This window comes from Gossypium arboreum, chromosome 3 (assembly GCF_025698485.1).
Source record: "Gossypium arboreum isolate Shixiya-1 chromosome 3, ASM2569848v2, whole genome shotgun sequence".
NCBI lineage: Eukaryota > Viridiplantae > Streptophyta > Magnoliopsida > Malvales > Malvaceae > Gossypium > Gossypium arboreum.
The window spans coordinates 91672228-91680268 of record NC_069072.1 but is presented as its reverse complement, the minus strand read 5'-3'; the positions used below and the strand labels follow the sequence as shown (position 1 = coordinate 91680268).

Here is an 8041-nt window from a genome sequence, read left to right as displayed (position 1 = left end):
GTCACCATTATGCCTCGTGCATAACGGCTTAGCCTCAGAAAGTCGACTTCGTACTCGGCTTCTGTACTATCTCATTAAGTGAGATTCAGGAACTCACGCCTCCTAGCGCCGATATAACTGGCCCCCACATATTTACTCTGGAAAGCTTTCTTAAACAAATCCCATGTCCAACTGTCAGGCTGAGTGCCATCCCTAACCGTCAATCACTACTGATATGCTTCATCACGAAGCAATGAAACAACCCCCTTGAGCTTCTACTCGACAAAAAAATCCAGATTGTCCATAATATGATCCGTGGCCTCCATCCAGTACTCAGCCACCTTAGGAGCAACTCCAGTGATGCCCTTAAGTACCTTAACGCCATTGGACCGGAGTCACTCCGTAACTGACCCACAGCCTCCAGAACCAGTGTTGGGCCCAGCGACCCTCTCCAGAATATATAGCATGGCTTGGGACAGTACGTCGTCCCCAGCCACACAATCATGAGACCCAGTCCCAAATCCAGTCTCAATAACAGGGGACACCGGCGTCTCACTAGTGTCCAAATTCAGAATAGTATCAAATGCGAATAACTCAGCTCGAGCCCCTTTACGGCCCCTACCATGGCCTCTAGCACCCCGTCCACGAGTACCATGTAAGCTCATCGTAATTTTGAATTAATCTGTATTAAAAATTTTATGCAAATCAATTTACAATTTTGATATTTGTTAACATATATTTTATGCAGTAAAGTTATCAGAGTATTTAGAGTCTGTTATCACAATTCGCAGTTTGCTACGATTTTCTGTCTACACCATCTAGTGTGTTTCAATAAAGTATACTACCTACAGTAGTTTCATAGCATACATCAGTATTTCAAATAGATCCAAACAATATATTCTAGGTATACATTCAGACAGTTCTAAATAGAGTTTCGGAAACTTACAGGATCGGCTCCGGAGACTCGATGTACCACGTTTCATCAAAATATTTCAGATCATTTTATAAATCATTTCTTAAAAACCCAATTTAAAACCCAATCCACAGCCGAGTTTTGCAACCTGACTCTGATACCACTAAATGTAACACCCCAAACTCGGCCTGCACGTTATGGCCAAATTTGATGATGCCACATGAGAGTGTTTTTAAACAATCCGTATTGATTCATAAAACTGTTCCCATTGTTATCTTTTACTTAGTCGGAAAACGTGTAATAGTTGAATTGTTTTGAAAATGTTTCTCTATTGCGAAAGCTTTAAAAACCTATTTATGGTTATTATTTTGAAAAACCGTTTCTATTTTTGAAAAACTCTTATATGATTTGGAGAAACCATAATTTGATGTTGACGTGGCAATTTATAATCCATGCTCACAACTCAAAAACCCAATTTAGAAACCAAAAAGTCCAAGTCCAAAATTACATCAAAATCCCCAAACAAATAAAGAAAACGTAAAAGTAAAAGTAGGAGGTTTATAAACCAAAACGTATGTGGTCGTGGTCACTGTTGAGTCCTCCACTGCACCGATCTGCCTACTGCTGGGGATTACCTATAAAGATAAAAAAATAAAGGGTGACTTTTCACAAACTCAGTGTGTATAACCCCACAGTTCCGTATGCATAATCAAATAGCATAATACAATCATAATTCGGCCTGAGCCCTTCACAGAATCGGTGTGTGCTTTGGCCCACTTTGAATTAGAATCAGTTACAACTTAAGGCCTTAGCCCATCTCAGAAATACCATGCATATCATATCAGAATAACAGAAATATGCCCACCAACCCTGTACACCATCTCCGTCCAACCCAACACACCATGTGGGGATAAAATCGACCCACCTGTCCCTACACACCAAATATGGGGATAAAATCAATCCATCCAACCCTACACACCATAGAGTACTGTAATACGACACATGTCATACAAAAGTAGTTAGCTGCCAGATAACGGGCTTATGAAGCCTCTCAGTTCTTCCTTCACTTCATCAAACCTATCCCAATGCAATGCATCATACAAGTATGGCATGCTAAAATGCAGATTAATAGATAAGTACTTATAATCAGTTCAGAAAATACATACATACATACATACATACATACATACATACATACATACATACATACATACATACATACATACATCACAATATCATATCATAGAATAAGGGTCTAAGCATTGCTTATCGACCCTACAACAGGTCACAGTCGTCTAGGGCGACCCGTGCAACCTTTTAGAACATTTCAAAAAAATGGGCTCACATGCCCATGTGGCCTACATGGCCCAAATTGGCCTTGGCCGTGTGGATCACACGGCCCGGCCCAAATTCTCACACGCCTCTGTGGCCCACACGGTCTAATTGACCGAGCCCGTGTCTCGTACACGACCTACCAGCCTTCACAAGGCCGTGTCCATCGCGCTCGTGTCACGTGCGCATGGCCTAGTTCCTCGACCACACGTCCGTGTACTGCCACATGGCCTATCACACGGGCGACTACACACCCGTGTGGCATTGACAGAACACTTTTTGGCTTTCATCGAATCTCATTTTCAGAGCGTTCAAAGTACACACCTGGTTTCGATTGACGCCTAAAAGACCACTGAGCACTCCAAAACCTATAATCGAGCAATAATGAACCTTTTTAATGCACCCTAAACGAACTTAAATCATAGTTTCTACTGAAAAGTAATGACTCTTACCTTCGAACGAAGACCAGTGGATTTCATGCCCTAACTCGTTATTCAAGAACAAAGAACAGTCCCTCGATCAACACCTAATCATCCAAAGAAACCCTTTTTATATCGTAACTAACAACCATGCCAAAACACAAGAATCAAAACTTACTAAATATGTTCTAAGCACAATGGTGTGAAATAACGACGAAGAAAAGGAAAAATAAGGTTTGGAGCTAAGGGAAAAGTGCCAAATTCGGCAGCAATAGGGAATTCTGGTTGAGTAGCAAAACTAACAAAAAATATAGAGAGGAGGAAACTGTAGAGATTTTCAGCAGGAGAGAATGAAAAGATTTGGGTAACCCCTTGATCCCCTAGTTTTCTCTACAAAACACTCCCCTACTCCTTACTACTCAGACTTCTGATCCAACATAAACTTCATGAGTGATCGAACATAAAAAATAATGCCCATCCTACGAATCGAACGCAGGACCTCAAACATCTCTACACTCATTTAACCACCAAACCAGCAAGCCTATTTTGATAAGCTTCTACAGTTAAATACGCACCAAAGACAAGGCTTAAATTAAATAAAAACCAAAATTTTTCCCAAGCTAAGGCTTGAACTTTGGACCTCACACACTCACCCAAAACACTTAACCACTGAACCAAATACACAGTTGTGTGTCAAATTATTATAGAAACAAATTTATAAAATTTGGGGCATTACAATTCAATTGCTAGACTTCCGCTTAATTCTCATGGAATGAAACACTTCCTGAGCAATAACAATGTTATCAGTAGTACTTCTCCCTGCAAGAAACCCAATCTGCTCTTGGCCAATAATTTGAGGAAAGACCATCTTGAACCGATTAGTAATGATCTTTATCATGAACTTGTAAAGAATCAAACATAGATTAATGGGACAAAAATGAGAAAAGCATTCAGGGCTCAAAATATTTGGAATAAAACCAATTAAAGTGTTATTTAATTCTGGGTTGATTTTTCAACATGCGAAAATGCTTTTGACCCATGTACAAACCAAATCCCCAATATGATCCCACTGACTCTAATAAAAGAGGGCATGGAAGCCGTCACTCCCTAAAGCCTATAGAGGTCCCATATCAAACATAGCAGACTTAATATCCTAATCAGATACAGGCTTGCTCAAAAACTGGATGTCGTCATCCTTTAGATACGATAATGAACTAATGGGAAGTCTTTTCATCGGCCTCGTATTTTAGGCTTGCTCAAAAACTGGATCTCGTCATCCTTTAAATAAATGAATCACCTCACGCCTCAAATCTTTATCATAAAAAATCCACTCATCTACCTCATTTTTCAGTGTTGTAATCTAATTCTACTTTCTAGTTTTAAGTGTACGCCTATGAAAAAAAATTAGTGTTTCAGTCTCCCAAAGAAAGCCAAACACACCTTGCCTTCTACTTTCATAGGAGTTCTTCATGAAAGAGAACCTGCTCCAACTCCTACATACCCTCCAAATCCAACATTAGTAAAGAGTTTGACTAAGAATAATTCAAACCTCTGTGAATAATATCAAGCTTTTGTAGTAGCCTTTTTTTACAAAATCCAATATGACCATACACTTTCTTGTTCCACTCTTTGAGTTGACTCATAAAGTTGGACACTGCATTGGACATAAAACCATTAAATTTCCAATTCTCCTTAAGGAAGTTAGAGAAATCTGTGTGATCAACCCATCCTGCCAGAAAATGAAAAACTCGACCCAAAATAGTATGAAACGTAGGTCGTAGAGACATCAAAAGAGGCATGTGATCGAATTTGAGCCTCAAAAGATGAGTCACTGAACAACTTGGAAAAGACACATGCTACTTATAATTCTCAATGGCTCTATTAAGCCACTCATAAACTCAGCCTCTATGACATGTGAAGGGAGCACCTCGAAACACCGAATCATGAACCTCAGCCAAATCCATAAAGTCCCTAAACAAATTACATCTTTTGCCTCTAGCTCTCCCACCCTTCTTCTCATTGGAGGCTAAAAGCGCATTGAAATCACCAACTGCCACCCAAGGGGGATCTATTACCCGGAATAGTGGTCTTTAGAGCATCCCAAAGCCACATTCGTTTACAACGATCAGGGCTACTGTAAATAAAGACAATGAGAATATATTGTTATAAAGAACTATTAAAAATCCGTGTTAAAACAAATTGTTGATGACTTTGAAGAATTTCAACCTGAACTAACTCCTTCCATCCAACCCAAATACCTCTAGAGAAACCAATTGCTTCTGCCTAGTGGGAGCGCTGGAAGCTAAGGCGAGCGATAATCGAATCAACTTTACCACCACTATCTCTCATTTCAAAGAGCACAACAATATCTGGTTTATATTCCCGATTATACTCTAAAAAAATCTGCGTAAACTTACTACTAGCACACCTTTGATGCTTTCAAGAAAATATAGATAAATTCATAAAAAAATAAAAAACAAAGATAAGTGACAAACATACTGGAAATACAAAAATATACACACACTTTTTCATGTCTTTTTAAACTCAAATCCATACTGTTTCGGCAATTTTTTTTTTGAAAAATAAATATTAAGTATAAAATAATTAAATTGCACTCAAATTATGAACATGTTGAATTTAAATTAATTTTATATTAAATTTTAATCAATTTTGATTATTTTTGACAGATTTGCACAAAGCGGGAAAAAAATGCTCGATAGACACTGCTAGAAACACAAAATCGAGAAGCAATTTTGAAGCATCAAGGCGAAATAATTTTTTAGCCTAAGACGATCCAAATTATGTGTATTAATTCATAATATAATTAATTTTAATTTTAATCTAATTTAATTTGGGTTAAATAAATTATTATTAATTAATTATGAAAAGTGGCCTAGTTGAGCTGAATCGAGAAAACCGGTCCAACTGAGCATTGGACAGCCCAAAACCGTCCCACATGCTGACCAATCAGCTTGTTTGGCTGATTATTTGACTTGCAAAATGGCCCTTGAGGACTCCTTCAAATTGCATTCAAACCCATCCACTATTCATGTTTTTTAAGATTTGCCCCTACCTTAAAATAGCAAGTTTGAATCCTTCGAACTTGCCACATGTGTGGCCGGCCATGGGGGGACTCTATGGCTGCTGATTTTTGCTAATTTTAACAGCCATCTCAACCTATAAATACCCCCTTGGCTTCTCACTTCAAACACATCTCAACTTTTCTTTTCTCTTCACTCCTCTCTTTATTCCCTTCTATTGTTCTTCATTTTCTTCCCCTATTCCCTTGTCAATTTCACCTCTTAAAAAAGATTCAACCAACCACCATTTGGAGCAGCATTCAAGTGTTCGTAGAAGCCTCGGTTCAATAAGAACAAGCAGAGAAGGAGGAGTGGATAGTCAAGCCACAGAGAAAACACCAGATTTGATTCTTGTTCCCTGTCCTTTTAATTTTGTTGTTGTTTTGATGAATATGTTTATGAATATTTGTGATGTTGATAAGTTTAATTTAATTAATATAGGTTAAATTTAATTCGTGTTAGGTTGATTGCATTTCGTTTACTTGAGTTATTAAAATTGTGTTTGTGTTGTTATAGGCCTCTGTAAGATTTTTGATTAAGTAAAACCATGACTAAGTTATTCTTGCATTACAATTGTAAGGTAACTAATGAATTAATTATTTAAATGGATTGAAATTGTAATTAATTGACACGATACTTAATCAGTGCATGTTTAATCTTCTAAGGTAGCTGAGGTCTAAATTAGCAACGATATCTAAGGATACATTAGCCTTGCATAACTTGTAAGATTATTGTGATTAAACTGTTTCAAGGTAGAAATACATTGTTACCTCATGTAACCTTTTATGTGCTTATGAGATTTAATTAATTGTTTGAATTGGCATAGAGATATGTACAAGAGATTATTTTAATTTCATAAGTATGTATGTGCATCAACACATTTGCTTATTAAAATTTGTTTAATCAGTTGAATTGACATAGAGATATAGTCAAGAGATAAATGGATTTTGGTAGGTAAGTATGTTCATAAGTTAGCAAATTACTGAGTTGCCGTGAATCTATTCGTAACAACATGAACATGAGTTTAATAATTCTAAGATAAGAAATGTAAATAATCTAACAAAATTATGTCATCTTGATTAAAATCATATTTTGGAATCGTGCACTAGAACTTTTTTATTTATTTATTTTACTTAGTAAAAAATTTTAGTTTTTAATCACCTTCTCAAATCAAAATTTTTTTCTTCACTAGAGTGTTTTTAATTGCATTCATAAATAATTCTTTTCACAGTTCCTGTGCTACGATAACTCGACATTTACTTGTCACTTTATTACTTGTTGCAATTGTGTACACTTGCACATTTCCGTCGTTCCAAGTTTTTGGTGCCGTTGTAAGGGACTGTTTTAAAAAGTCATTATTTGTGAATTTTGCATTTTGGTTTATTTTTCTATTCAATTTTTAACTTAATTAATTTTTTTGTGTTTGTTTCATGTGTTTATGAGTATTGATCAAATCATCGATTTACTCCCTGTAGACCCTAAGATTGAAAGAAATTTTGGACAGTGAAAAAGACAAGCAAGTCAGAGAAGGACCAAAGAGATGAACTTCAAAATTTTGAATCAAGGAAATGGAGCAAACCCTGCTCAAAATCCTATCCTTATTGCTAATGATAGGGATAGAGCTCTAAGACAGTATGCCATGCTAGTGTTTCATGATCTTAATCTGAGTATTAGGAGACCCAAAATTGAAGGACAACAATTTGAGCTAAAGCCAATCATGTTCCAGATGCTTCAGACAGTAGGCCAATTCAGTGGAATGCTTACCGAAGATCCTCACCTGCACTTAAGACTATTCATGGAGGTGAGAAATTCTTTCAAATTAGTTGGAGTACCCAAAGATGCACTACGATTGAAGCTATTCCCATATTTGCTAAGGGACAGAGCTCAAGCCTAGTTAAAATCATTGCCACCAAATTCAATCTCCACATGGCAAGAGTTAGTAGAAAGATTCCTCATGAAGTTTTTACCACCTAGCAAGAATGATAAGTTGAGGAATGAGATCACTTCTTTCCAAAAAACGGATGATGAGTCCTTCTATGAGGCATGGGAAAGGTACAAAGAATTATCACGGAAGTGCCCTCATCACGAAATCCTACATTGTATCCAACTTGAGACATTTTATAATGGTCTCAATGCTCACACGAGGATGGTAGTGGATGGGACACTTCGACTATTGGTGCTCTCCTTTCTAAGTCTTATAGTTAGGCTTATGAAATCATTGAGACGATTGCCAACAACAATTATCAATGGCCAACCAATTCAGCAGCGTCAGGAAGACGAGTCACTAGAATACATGAAGTAGACGCTCTTACTTCACT

The 8041-nt window shown here is 37.1% G+C and overlaps 1 non-coding gene across 1 annotated transcript; it reads right to left on the bottom strand.

Annotated features, from left to right (window-relative positions):
- Nucleotides 1-7707: 7707 nt before the first annotated feature.
- LOC128291356 (small nucleolar RNA R71) lies at nucleotides 7708-7814 on the bottom strand. The gene has a single exon (XR_008281132.1). It is a non-coding gene; the product is annotated as a small nucleolar RNA R71 (small nucleolar RNA).
- Between the last annotated feature and the right edge of the window lie 227 nt (nucleotides 7815-8041).